The sequence below is a fragment of the Aethalodelphis obliquidens genome, unplaced genomic scaffold (assembly GCF_003676395.1).
Source record: "Aethalodelphis obliquidens isolate GAN/ISIS:26980383/991018 unplaced genomic scaffold, ASM367639v1 scaffold39, whole genome shotgun sequence".
Classification (NCBI taxonomy): domain Eukaryota; kingdom Metazoa; phylum Chordata; class Mammalia; order Artiodactyla; family Delphinidae; genus Aethalodelphis; species Aethalodelphis obliquidens.
The window spans coordinates 98,575-113,139 of record NW_020837983.1 but is presented as its reverse complement, the minus strand read 5'-3'; positions in this window follow the sequence as shown (position 1 = coordinate 113,139).

Genomic DNA, 14,565 nt, shown 5'->3' with positions numbered 1-14,565 from the left:
TCTTCTTCTTCTTCTTCTTCTTCTTCTTCTTCTTCTTCTTCTTCTTCCCCTTCTCCTTCTCCTTCTCCTTCTCCTTCTCCTTCTCCTTCTCCTTCTTTTTTTCTGATTACTCCAGAAAAACCAAACACCACACAGGAACAAGATAGTAGGACAGGAAATCCCCTGTACCTGTAATTTTGTTTAGTCACTTATTAATAGGAGTAAGGAGAAGGGTGGCAGACAGGAGCAAGTGCTGCCAGCTGAGATTTAATGCAACCACTAAACAAGAAAACCAAGAGAAAATGAAAACTTGGAGCCCAGTTATCTTTCACTGGACAGAAGTGGATCTCATTCACCACTAGCAAAAGCAAGCATGATGAGGTGGAAAGGCCATGGAGACTGGAGTCAGAAGACATGACTTTGAGTCCTGAGCTCTGTTACTTACTATGATCTTGGATAAATCTGGTAGGTCACTTTGAGCTGTTTTACTCAACTCAAAGAAAATAATGATGTTATCAGAAGCAACAGTTTTACAGCATGTGCTATAGTAAATGAGATAAGATTAGCAAAACTAATTTGTTATTACCTTTTCAATAAAAATAGACCAAACTCAAGTGATCATGGGAACTGCTCCATCCTTACAACTCACCATCTCAAATTAAAAACATTTACCAAAAATCTTCTTCCAAGCACACCCACACTCTAATCTCCTCTCTTTGCAATTAGTTTGCAGAACAGCTTTCTGATTGCCCACCATTATTCTAGTCAGCTGTAGGCAGCTAAGGTGACCAATCAGGGATCTGAAGTAGACAGACAGATGGGAATTTCAAGTACTTTGGGGAAGCGGGTGTGTATTACTATAGATTTTTTTTTTTTTTTGCGGTACGCGGGCCTCTCACTGTTGTGGCCTCTCCCGTTGCGGAGCACAGGCTCCGGATGCGCAGGCTCAGCGGCCATGGCTCACGGGCCCAGCCGCTCCGCGGCATGTGAGATCCTCCCGAACCGGGGCACGAACCCGCGTCCCCTGCATCGGCAAGTGGACTCTCAACCACTGCACCACCAGGGAAGCCCTACTATAGATTTTTCACAGTCTGTTTTGCTGTGCTCATTAGTTGGCTTCTTTCCCTTTGGATTCATTTGTATAGCACTTTTCCACATTTGTACTTTCCTTTGCAGTTATCCTGACCAACAACTATGTGCAGTATGTGACATTACAGAGCTGCTTTCCCACAACCTGGAAAAGATTGACTCTTATTAGAGTCCATTTCAAAAGGGCCACATTCATGCATAACTAGTGAAAGACCAACTTGGCTAAACAGAGTCCCTATTTTAGCATTTGAAATCCCTGAACTAGGTTTATGATAAAAACAAGACCAAGAGGTAATCAAAAAGGCTTGGCTGTTGTTCATTAGTGCCACTGAATATAAGAAGCTATTAACTTCCCTTAGCTTTGAAAACATCAACAGACCACAGTGATTTGATTTCTAACCTGGATGCCATAATGACTGATGAGTTCAGTTCACTGAAACAAGACAAGGACACTATAATAAAGATTAACCCTGAACATGGCCAAGAACCTTATTACCAAATGTCTGGGGTGGGGAAGTGGAGTCAGGGAGAAAAAGAAAAAAAAAAAGACTTTTAGCACTAATCTTGAGGTACAGAGATTTGGAATAAAATGGAATGGACTTGGTGTTACCTAAGAAACTGACAATTTGTACAGATTATATCAAACTTTGCCCTGTGATTAAGATCCCTGTGGTTTGTGTAGAGAATTACCCATGAACTCTTAAGTTAGCTAATAAAAACCTGAAAGAAAAATAATATATTCATCAAACATGTTTACAAACATTTCTCTAGATTCAGTTCTCCTCAAATACCTAATGCTAAATTTGTAAAGGTTGATTAGGGCAACTGTACTGAGGCCTAATATTAGGCCTCAAAATATTTTTCTTCCGTCTTTTTTTCTTGTTTTTACAGGGAGTTAGAGTATCTATAAATGTGTGGCAGTTTGGGAATCAGACCTAGGGATATCTAATCTGGAGTGTTACCAAAGGTGGAAATAAAAGGTTAAAAAAGAATAAAAGAGTAAAATCAGATTATATATTAGGATATTGTGGACACAATCAATCCCAACACAAGTCTTACTAGACAAACTTCTCAGATGAATTTGTTGTAGACACAATCTTAGCTCATGGAGCACATATTGGAGCAGTCAACTCAGGCCCCTTGAAAACCATTCATGTTACAGATATAGTAGCATAAACATAACTGAAAATTTTCTGTCTGGTCCCTAACCTTGGCTATGAGCAGGTTAGACCAGGAAATCCTATACCTATTTTTGTGGCTCCATCTTAACTTGCCATAGGGAATGAGAACCACTACTACTGATGTTGCCTGATCTGCATTGTGTGGTCTTTAACTGATAAGTATGACAGTAATTATATTTCCTTCTGATCTGTAGTTAGTGCAACAACAATAGTGGAGAATGAACTTTGATTATGATGACAAACTTTGTTGTAAACTTTCATGTATTAATTTACTTAATTCTCACAATGCTCCCATATTATTTTCCTCATTTTTTTCTAGCAACGAATCTGGCACAGAGAAGTACAAATTGATCATAGTTATCCTCATGAAAAATATCTCAATTAAGGCAAAGAGCAGTGGACCATTTCAAATTTACCACAGCAACAGCATCACTAGCTAGGAAAGAAGGCATACCTAGAATGACATAATAAGCCACATTTGTGAGCAAATAAATGATGGTCACGATAGGCACAGACACAGAAATGGCCAATGGTAGATTCCTAAAAAAAATGTAAAAGACATTTTACTGTTTGAACATTCAAAAAAAAACCCAGGATTATAAGAATTGCATCCAAATAGAAGATTTTCTTGTTGGTAGAGATGGTGATTCTCCTCAGAGTTTAGGACAGTTTCTCCAAGATATCTTTTCTCTCTCTTTCTCTATAATCCATTAAAAAACTGTCATACTGAAATAAACTGATGTGGTCCTTCTTTTGAAAAAGTCAAGTATATTCACTTTTCCTATAGCATATTTACAGCTACAGAAAAGTCATTAAGCTTCGCATCATAGAAAATACATTCCATATCCTTGCTAGGTGATGAAAGAAGAAATTCTGAGGCACTTACAGTGCACCAGGCAAGATTTTTGCCCTCATAATCTGAACCCAATGTTATGGCTGTGAACATGTCTCATAGGTGGCACAAAGGAATTAAGGTTGCTACTCAGGTGAGTTTCAGAAAAAGATATTACCTTGGATTATTTGGAGGAGAGTCAGGAGAGAATGAATGTGTGAGAGGGATTCTACTTGTCCTTGCTGGCTTTGAACATGGAAGAAGGGGACCATGAACTGAGGAGGTAGGCAGACCTTAGAAGCTGGGAACAACCCTTAGCTGACAGCAGCACAAAATGGGGACTTCAGTCCTACAGCTTCTAGGAACTGCATTCTGGTAATAAGCTAAATGGGCAAGTAAGTGAATTCTTCCCTAGAGGATCTAGAAAGGAATACATTGGCTACATTTTAAATTCATGAGATCTGTGTCAGGTTTCTGACCTACAAACATATAATAAGCAAGCAAACAAACAAATAAATAAAAATATATATTAGGGCTTCCCTGGTGGCACAGTGGTTGAGAGTCCGCCTGCCGATGCAGGGGACACGGGTTCGTGCCCCGGTCCGGGAAGATCCCACATGCTGCGGAGCGGCTGGGCCCATGAGCCATGGCCGCTGAGCCTGCGCGTCCGGAGCCTGTGCTCTGCAATGGGAGAGGCCACAACAGTGAGAGGCCCACATATGGCAAAAAAGAAAAAATGGCAGAGATCAAAATATATATATATATATATATATATATATAATAAATAACAAATAAAGTTTGCTTTTCTATTGTATACTATGCCCAAGTAGTGCCATAGAAATTGTTGAGGAGGAAGAAATTTTCCTCTACCCTTGTAGATTCTTCTGGCTGGTCTAAGAATTAAACTGACCTGAGACAGATTAGCAGGAAGAATCGAACAAAATTTTAATAACATGTTTAAGTGGGAGAGACCCAGGAAAACTGAGTGAATCACCCATATTGCCAAAGCCCTCATCTTAAGTACTCTCTTCAGCTAAAGACAAAAGAGGATTTTGGGGGTAGTGGTTTGGAACTTCAAAGGAGAAGAGGGCAATTGACATGGAGGTGGAAAAGTAAATCCTTGGTAAATAAATATTTGCTGAGCCATGCAGAGAAAATGGGACACAGAATACATGCTGATCTCTAGGCCTTGTCTACTCTCTCCCACCAAATCTAGCTCTATTCTGGGAACAGAACCTCTACCTAGAACTTCAGGCAGCTAATGAGGGAGGTTAAAAAAAAAAAAAAAAAAGACTCCCCAAGTCTTCTGTTTCTTTAAAAAAAAATCAGCCTAAAATAATCTATTTTGGGGTAGGAAATTTTGCTTTTCTACAAAATCAGCATGGTTATATCTCAAAAAATGTATGTTGAGAGAAAGCCTCAAATTGCAAATGTATATATTATGAAATGATACTTCTATGGATATACTCATATGAAATAAAATTTTTTTTTAAATGCACGGGACAATTAATATTTGCCTCAGGCTAGTTTTTTACTCTGGGAAGAAAAAGGTGGAGGTGATGGGAGGGAGGTAAAGAGATGGGGATATAGTTCTATTTATAGTATTTTATTTCTTTAAAAATGTCTGAAACAAATATGGTGCCTAGTATGTGTGGTACATGGAGACTTTATTACATTCTGTACATTTTAGATATATCATAATTTGAAAAAGAGCAAGTTTGCTGGGAGGTATTAACATATCTAAAGAATAAAGCAATTAGAATGGTGACAGAGGGTCAGAGAAGCAACCGTTGCAATCTCCACTCCGGTATTTCTTGGATGAGACAGTACTCAAGTCTAAAGCCTTGATTATGTTTTCTCTGTTGGATCAGAAACCCTTTATTCTGTGTTCTTTTGCTTATAATTCATGTTTCAGCACAGATCTGACTATTGGAAAAGAATATGTTACTCAAAAATCATAGAAGCCCAGCGACATTTCTATTTCTCATCCTTAATGAATAAATTGGTGATGCATTCTCATTTTATTTAACAGTCTTAGAATCTGTGTGTACCCATCTGATGGATGGATCCACTCTCAGCTTAATGCCAAGATCCATGTATGATTTTATAAAACTGAACGCTAGAACCTGAAATTCAATACGGTAATATAAAAACACCGTGTCAGGCCACTTGGGAAATAGCCAACTGGCCTTTTCCTGGCCGTACTCTCAGTTCAACTTGTGTCAGTTTTTTTTCTAATTTCCATATCATGTTTAGTGAAGATTTTTCACCCCACCTAAGGCCTGACTGTTTTTTGTAGACCTGTACATTATGGACACTTGTTTATGTTTTGGTTTTTTCCTTTTATCCCTAATCTGATCTCTCCTTAAGGGCAAGAATGCTTCTTTTAATTTTTCTTTTTCTCCTCTAAGAGTTAAATACATGTTTGTTGAAAAAATAATTTTGTGAAGGTTTTGGTTTAATTTGGGGGTATCCGAGTTTTGGGTGGCACTCATTTTCAAGACTTAAAAGTACATTAATAATAAATAAAACAGCTACTACAATTGGAATGTTTTTAAAAAGTGGGTATCTCACAAAAGTAGCAAGCTCATAAGAAAAGGTATATTCATTACACAATGGTATTAATATTGACTTTAGACCTATAAATCCCAATTCTGAAATGCTCTTTCATTGAATTTTTGCTATTGGTAGATCCTTAAAAATTCCACCTCAGGATCACTCTCATTTAATGGCTGAGAAAACTGAAACTTGGCATAGTTTCAGTAATTTTCTCAAGTGGCTCTCAACTACTAGAGTCAAATTAGAACCTAGGGCTCCTAACTTGATATTATAGTGCCTTTTCCATAGTCTGTTGCTATGGTGATTTTTTCATACATATCTAAGATTTCGAAGACTTGCATTCAAGATGGTGAGGCAGCTTCTCAAGGACAGGCGCATGTCCTGTTGGTCTTTGTATAGCTAATGCTTAGCGTTGTGCGAAGGCTGGAACCAGCATTTGTCAAATGGAAGGTTTAATGCGTGCCTTTCCTGGGTAACCTTGAGAAAATCACTTCATCTTCCCAGTTCTCATTTCCTGATCTGTAATGTGTTAATAACACTTGCCTTACTTATTCTACAGGTTGTTTATTTTTTAGCAGATATTTATGTTTGTTTATTAAGGAAATTATTATAGTGTTTCAAAATGGTAACTTTATTATGATATATATATATCATAATTACCATTTAGGAAAATATATTTATATACATTGAAAACATATATATGCATTGCTTTATTTAATATATTTTTCAGTTACTATTTTAAGGCTTTATATGTATAAATTATTTATGTATTTATATACCTGTATATGTCTAAATATATATGTATAAAAGTATATTGTTAAATCTTTTACTGCAAATCATTACATACAGGTACATAAGGAGTAAAGGAGTATTTTCAGATCTTGGGTTTTTTTTGTTTTGTTTTGCTTTGTTTTATTTTTCTGTAAAATGACTAAGCTATTTTAAGCCCCAAATTGTAGAAATTCTTTTCGGCCACAGACAACTGTTGGTGCTTTTTGACATTCTCTCAAATCATGTTTTAACAGATTCCTTTTACTTTTGAAAGAAAATTTGTTTCTAATAATCATTGTTAATTGTGTATTTTGACAACGTTGCCTGTAAATATTTATCTTTAAAATATTTATGACATAACTTGTCTACTTAAGTAAATATTCTTGATTTTGCCTATTCCGAATTCAGACCTTACAGTCAGAATAATAAAAAAAAAACCTTAATGATGTATTTTATGAATAAACTATATTTAGATTTCCTAAAATGTCCATTAGGTAACACAGGCAGATTTTGATGATTAAATGAGAAAATTATGCTGAAAAAGCTACTGAACACTGAACAGTTAGATGAATTTACTTTTTTGTGGTCAGTATATTTCATAGTGACTACATCTGAGACTCCATAATATTTTCTTTGAACTGTGATATTAGTTAACTTAAAGCCTACAGAACATTCTAGCTTAGTCTCTAAGAATTACATAGCTGGTTAATATTCACGTAATATAGTAGTTAATATCCATTTAACTACTCCATGGGTATTTAGTGGTTGTTTATTTACTTACATATGCCTAGCTTCTGATTTTACCTTTAAAAATGAAATAGCCACCCACAAATATAATTAAGATGAGGCTCAAGACCTTTGCATACGTAGAGATATCCTGCATCCTGGGGCCCCACTTCACAGTCATGCAGTAACAAATATTAAGATGTCTGTAGAGAAAATTAATATAGTGACTGAAATACAGCATTATCCTAATTGCCTCACAGGACGAAGTTCTTGCAAGAATCGGTTCAGGAAGAACTCTCAATAAGATAAAAGTCCATTGCTTAAAAAACAAAAATCCTGTACTTAAGAAAATGAAGCTACTTTCTACTGATAAAGAAATAGATGTTACATAGTAGTTTATACACTATTTTTATTTTTTCTACACTTCCTTACCCTATGATTCGAGAGACTTGTTGAGTTCTGAAAATGATCCTAAAGTATGTATAGAGTTAGGTCCCAATGTCTGATCTGGATCTACCGGTCTTCTCTTCTACTTATGTGGAAAAAATTAAGTCCACCCTGTTGCACAACTCCAGGCACACCATTCACATGGAATACATCTCTCATTTTCCTATCCTTGTACTTTTGCTTATGATGTTTTCTGCACATGAAATGCTCTATTGTATATGCCCTTATATTTCTGTTTGTCAAAATCCAAACTTTCAAAGTATGTCTTGATAGTCACCTTCTCTAAGAAACTTTTTCTGATCCCTAATTCAAATGTGAGCTCTCTCATCTTCGAAATATTATAGCACATGTTTATACTTTTCTGATGGAATATCATTTTTGATTATGCTTTTATATGCATTTCATACTCTCAGTAGAATATAAGCTAATTGAGCAAGATTTTATTTCTATGTCCCCACAGTTTTTAACATACAGAAGATTCATAACTGAACAGAACAGAATCAACTATAATTATATAGTTATAGTTTAACTATAAACTGTCAGTAGGTGATGAACCTGAAGTTACCAGTTATTTTTGATAGAATTTATATGTAAAATTGATATGAAATAAATGAATGCAACTTTCAGGGAGATAAAAACCTTAAGTTAAAAAATTTAACATTGGTTATACAGCAGAAACTAACACACATTGTAAAGCAATTACACTCCAATAAAGATGTTAAAAAAATTAATATTATCAGAAAAACAAATGGCCACTTTCCACAAATAGAAAGGCCCTCGGCTAAATTTGAAACATTAGGGACTTCCCTGGTGAGGCAATGGTTAAGAATCTGCCTTCCAATGCAGGTGACATGGGTTTGATCACTGGTCAGGGAATTAAGATCCCATGTGCCGCTGGGCAAATAAGCCCGCATGCCGAAACTAGAGAGAAGCCCCCGTGCCACAATGAAGAGCCAGCGCACCACAACGAAAGATTACCAAAAGGAAGATTACCAAAAGAAAGATTACCAAAGTCAGATGAGACAGTAAATCCGTGAAATGTTTCCAAGATATATGCATAGCTTGCCCTGACTTCTGGATGGATGATCCCAACTATGCATAACATAAAGCCCCAAACAGTAAAAAAAAAAAAAAAAAGTCCAACGATGACCCAAATAATCAGAGAAAGCCCAGCGGAGGCATTATGCATAAGGACCCTCTTGTGGGAATACAAATGTGCCTGAACCAACCATATGCTCCACTACGAGACAGATGCCATTCAGTACAGTAAAGTTCTGTTTCATTTGGACTTTTTCTTCTTGGTGAGACAGGTTTACCACAGCATAGAGAAAACTGACCAGCCATTTTGTGCTGGAATCACACCTGTGGGTTGATGAGGGGGAGAAAAATATGCTATTCATAAGATGGTACAAGAAGATGGCAAAAACAGTTCTTGGCAACTGTTCTATCTCCAAAATGTATCTTGACTCTGCCACTTCTCTCCACGTTCACTGCCAAGACCTTTGTCCAAGTCACACAGCTCCCAACTGAACTATTGTACTGTAATAGCCTTCTAACTAGTCTCACTTCCTTCATTCTTAATTCCTTAAAAATCTGTATCTGCATGTAGTAGCCTGTGTGATTTTTAAAAATTCAAATCATTACATGACTACTCTTCTAAAAACTCTCCATAAAGTTCCCTTTGCATTTGAGATTATATGCACACACTCCCTCCCATGGCCTATACTGGGGCCCAGAGTAGGCCACCCCAAAATATGTCTCAATGGCCTGTTGGTTATTTTGAATTAAAGTTATTTAGAAAACGGCTGATGCAGGAGGAGCACTTTGACCCTCTTCTCTGTCTCCCTGAAAGCAGGAAATAAATCTCTCATATGAAAGGTTTTCTCCCTGCATCTGGAGATGGAATCCCTTATCACCAGAGATCAAGGAATTCAGGGCAGAGAAGCCTGTATAAACAAGTCTTTTTACTTCTTTACTAATTTGCTACCCAAGCACAAACTTTGCTTAAATTCCTTACTAATTAAGCACTTAAAGCCTAAGTTTCATTGTCCTCATAAATTCATTGTTTCTTTTTCTAAAACATATAAATGCTGCCTGCTTTGGTCCCTTCTTTTGTCCCATTTCTATGAGACCTCTGTGCACTTGATTAAAATTTGTTTCTTTTCTTATGCTTTCTTGTGTCAATTTTATTATTAGTCCTGCCACAAGAACTCAGGAGGGGCAGAAGGGGAAATTTCCACCTCCTTGACACTTGTAAAGCCCTGTATGACCTTGTTCCCCACTACTCCATCTTGTATACTGTTTCAGTCACACAGACCTCCTTCCCATTGCTCAGGAAAAGCCATGCTTTCCATCTCAGAGATTTTGCATTTCTTGTTCTCTTAGACTAAATGGTCATATCCTAGCAAGGCTAGTTCCTGCTTCTCATTTAGGATTCAATTTTGATGACACCTCTTTATTAATTACTCTTTTTAAGGTAAGTCTCCGCTGCTAACTCACTATTACTACTTCCTCTTGGTCATTAAAGCTCTTATAACAATCTGTAATTATTTAATACATTTATTTTGTTTGTTGTCTTTTTGCCCCACTGTAAAGTAAGCACTCTAAGGACAGATATTACATCTCTCCTTATTACCATTGATACTACAGGACCTAGTAATAAATAACTGAATAAATATCTCTTGATAAATAATACTAATACCCTCACTTCACATCAAATCTTGTGTTATTTGGCTTGATTTTTCAGCACAGTAAATTTAATATGAATTTTCCAACATCTGCACATTTTCACCATGCTGTGTTTTTATAGACAATGCATATTCATCTCTTTTGATAATGGACTAAAGAATTTGTAAAATTGTCCAGAAAACTGATGATACCTGAATACATGAACATTTTAATTTATACTGAGGTAGGAGATAGATGGGCCCCTGGGTGAGCAGCTGGAGTCTGTTCCTTATGGACTGATACTCCAACATGAAGATAGGAGAGGCTGAGACCTGCCCAGATAAGAGATGAGAGACCACATATTCCTCATTCTCGAAGTCAAGGAGACCTTCCCAACTAAAAAGCTCCTTGGAGGTCAAAAGGGGAGTGATGTCAAGCTACCCATAGGCCTCTTCACTGGAATCCATCTTGGCTAAGAGATGTGGGCACTCACGGGAGTGTTACCGAGTCCAAGCTCGCTCTGCTCGCCATACGACAAGCCAGTTAATCAGAGATGAAGTGTTGAGGCAAGGAATACAACTTTATTCAGAAAGACCGAGAAGATGGCAGACTAATGTCTCAAAGTAACCATCTTATCAGGGTTTGGATGCCAGTTTCTTTTATAGCACAGAGAAGGGGAGGAAATGAAGAAGTAAACTAAAAAGGTCATAAGTTTTGCAAATATCACCTGGAATGGCCAACCTCGGGGATGGGATGTGTTAATTTCTTCTTTCTTGCAGCCATCTACAGGTGGACAGAGTCCTGATGTTACCCTGAAGAAAGGCACTTTGGTTTAACGTTCAGGTAGAGGCACAGGGTTCCCCGAGGCAGGCCATTATGTATAGACAGTATCCTTTTAGTGAACAAAAGCAGCAGAAAGCAAAGGTTAAAGTAAAAGAAACAGATCCAATATATAGTCAGATTTAGCTCTTTCCTGTAACAGGAGGGTCCTGAGATGTACCAAATACAGACTCCGAACCAGGCAAATCAAAATGATTGGCCAAAGGAAACCCGGAAGAAATGCCCCATATAAGTGATTTAAACTACCACGAGGGTGCGACTCTCTCTCTGAGTCTGCCCATGTGTCTATCCACACATACTGTACTCTTTTTACTCCTAATAAACACTTTACCTGTTTCACCACTTTTATATTTGTGGGAATTCTTTTCTGCAAAGCCAAAGAGCCAGGGCCTTGTCACTGACCACTGGTCTAGTAGCTAGGATTTGGAGCTCTCATTGCCAGGGTCCGACCTCAATCTCTGGCTGGGAACCAAAACCCTGCTTTAAGCCACTGCAGGCCAAGACACCCGAGATCAGTACTATTGTCTGATGAGTAATATTATTTTCGGTTTGAACATACAATATGCTTTTAATTTCATATCCTGTGCAAGTTTACCTTTTTAATAATAATACTATGCTATTTACTCATGGTCAGCTTCAATAGTGTTAGAAATCTTTCTTCTTAAACACCATAGTTTTCTATTACAAAGAAAATATCTGTTCATTATAGAAGCAAACTTAAATACAGATAGTTTAGAAGCTTAAACAAAATAACCATAATCTCAACACATAGAGATTATTGTTATTAATCTTTACAAATGTTCTAAGTACCTATGTAATTTATAAATTTTGAATTGCAGTGTAGAAATTTTAGGAAACACAATTTTCACTAACTGTATTATCACATTGTAATGACATTAAATATTTTTCTATAATTCCATGTTAATGATATATACATATTCTATTATGAAGAAATGCCATAATTTATTTAACAGTATTCAAGAAATAGCAATTTGAGCAGGTTTGCAGCAGGCATTCTGATAGGCTCATTGACAGCCACTGTGAATAAGACAATTCTTGTCCTCAAAAGTTAAAAGTCTAGTGGAGAACACAGACCAAGAGCTAGGTAATTGCTAGACAAGGAGCTAAAACTGTGAAAGAGGTGGGTTTATTTGTTCCCTATTTACGTTATAACAATAAAAATTTATTCTTTTTCAGTTCTGGAGGCCAGAAGTCCAAAATCAGTTTCACTGGGCTAAAGTCCAGTTATCAGCAGAACTGGTCCCTTCTGGAGGTGCTGAGGTGAGAATCAGTTTCCTTTCCTTTTCCAATTCTAGAGCTGTATTCTTTGCATTTCCTGGCATTCTTTGAATTTCCTTCATTCTCCTTCCTCCATTTTAGAGCTAGCAGCATAGCATCTTCAAATCTGTCTCTGCTTCCTTGGTCACATATTCTCTTTCTTCTGTAGTAAAATCTCCCTCTTCTTCCCTATTTAAGGACACTTGTGATTACATTTAAGGCCATCTCCAAAATCCAAGATAATCTCCTCAATGTAATCACGTTTGCAAAGTCCCTTTTGTCATTTGAGGTAACATTCACACGTTCCAGGGATTACGATCTGGATATCTTTGGCAGCTATTATTCAACAGTGGGTAAAGAGAGCTAGGGGAGCACATGGGAAAAGACTTACACCTAGGGTCACGGAAAGCTGGGTGCAGTGGTAGATGCCAAAGGTGAGAGTTTTCAAAAAAGTCTAGATTAGCCAGTAAAGGGGAAGAGAAGAATGGTCTTTTTTTTTTTAAACACCTTTATTGGAGTATAATTGCTTTAAAATGGTGTGTTAGTTTCTGCTGTATATCAAAGTGAATCAGCTATACATATACATATATGCCCATATCTCCTACCTCCTGCATCTCCCTCCCACCCTCCCTATCCCACCCCTCTAGGTGGTCACAAGCACCGAGCCTGATCTCCCTGTGCCATGCGGCTGCTTCCCACTAGCTATTTCACATTTGGTAGTGTATATATGTCTTACTCCTCCACCATCTTGAAGGACCCCCCAGAATGGTCTTATTAAAGTAAAAAAATAAGAAAAAGCTGAGGACCAGAGGACAGCTGGCATTTATGGAACTGTTGATAATTCGGGTGGATCAAGTTGAACAAGAAGAATTTGGAGGGATGAGAGGAAGGAAAGGAAAGCAGAAGCCAGAATTTGAAGAGCTTGTATCCTGGGGTAATGGAAAGCCAACAAAGTGTTTTCAAAGGTGGAGGGACAGACCTAGCTTGTGCTCTAGAAAGATACCTCTGGTTTCAGTTTGGAAAATGTATTGGGGAAGAAACAATCATTCATGTATTCAATATTCAACAAATAATTTTTCAAACTACTAGGAGATGGTAGGCCCTAAAATACTTATGAGTCAAACATGGTTCCCACCTAAGTGTATGAAATCTATTTAGTGGAGGCAAAGCAAAAGATAATAAATAGTTAAACAAAATGTTTACAGTTTGAGAAATGGTTCAAAAGGAATACATGCGGTGATTTAAGAGAGCTTAACTGGGAACCATACTTTATATATGGTGCTTAGGGAAGGCCTTTCTGAGGAGATGAGAGATGAGCTAAGATTGAAAGAGTGAGAAGATGCCAGAAGATTCCTGTCAAGAAACGCACTATTTGTGAAAGAAGGAGAAAGGATGCCAGTGAACCTCAGTAGAACCAGCAAGAAGGCTGTGTTACATGAGAGCAGAGAGATCAGCACACTCAGACCTTGTAGATTTTTTTTCTAAGCATAATGAAAAATCATTGTGTGTTTTAAGTCAGAGGGTGACTTGGATGGGTTTACTTTTTAAATATCAGATGAGTATATAAAGAGATGCAGTTGATCTGAAGTATGATAATGAAACGGGGATGGAAAAAGTTGTCAGATTGAAAATATATCTTTGGAAATAGAGTTGACAAGACATGATTAGTTGGATATGAATGATGGGGAGTTCAAGAGTAGAGGGAGGAGAAGGCAAGGGAGAGAAGAATAAAGCTTAACTTGATAGATGGTGGTATTATTTGCTGAGATATGAAACATAAGAAGGAAAGCAAGCTTGGGGTATGTGTTGCAGTGAGGAATGAAAAGGTCAGTTTTAGAATGTGGAGTTTTCTGAGGAACATTCAAGCGGGTGGGCCTAGTATGAAGCAAATCTGGAGTTTAGGAGAAAGGGCTGACTTTGGGAGTCATTGAGGTCTAGATGACAATTAAGACCATAGAGGGGGATGAGGTAGAACAGAGAAAGGGTATAGAATGAGAAGATAACAAGGCCCAGACTGAATTGAGTAAGAACTTGACAAGGAGAGGACCAAATGTAGCAGAAAAACTAGGGACGTGTTGTGTCACAAAAGGGAAGAGAACCATTCATAAAGGAGAGAATGGTCAACCACAGCAAATAGGAGAAGGACTGAAAAACTTCCCCTGGACTTAGAAACTCAGAGGATGTGTTAGTGTTTTT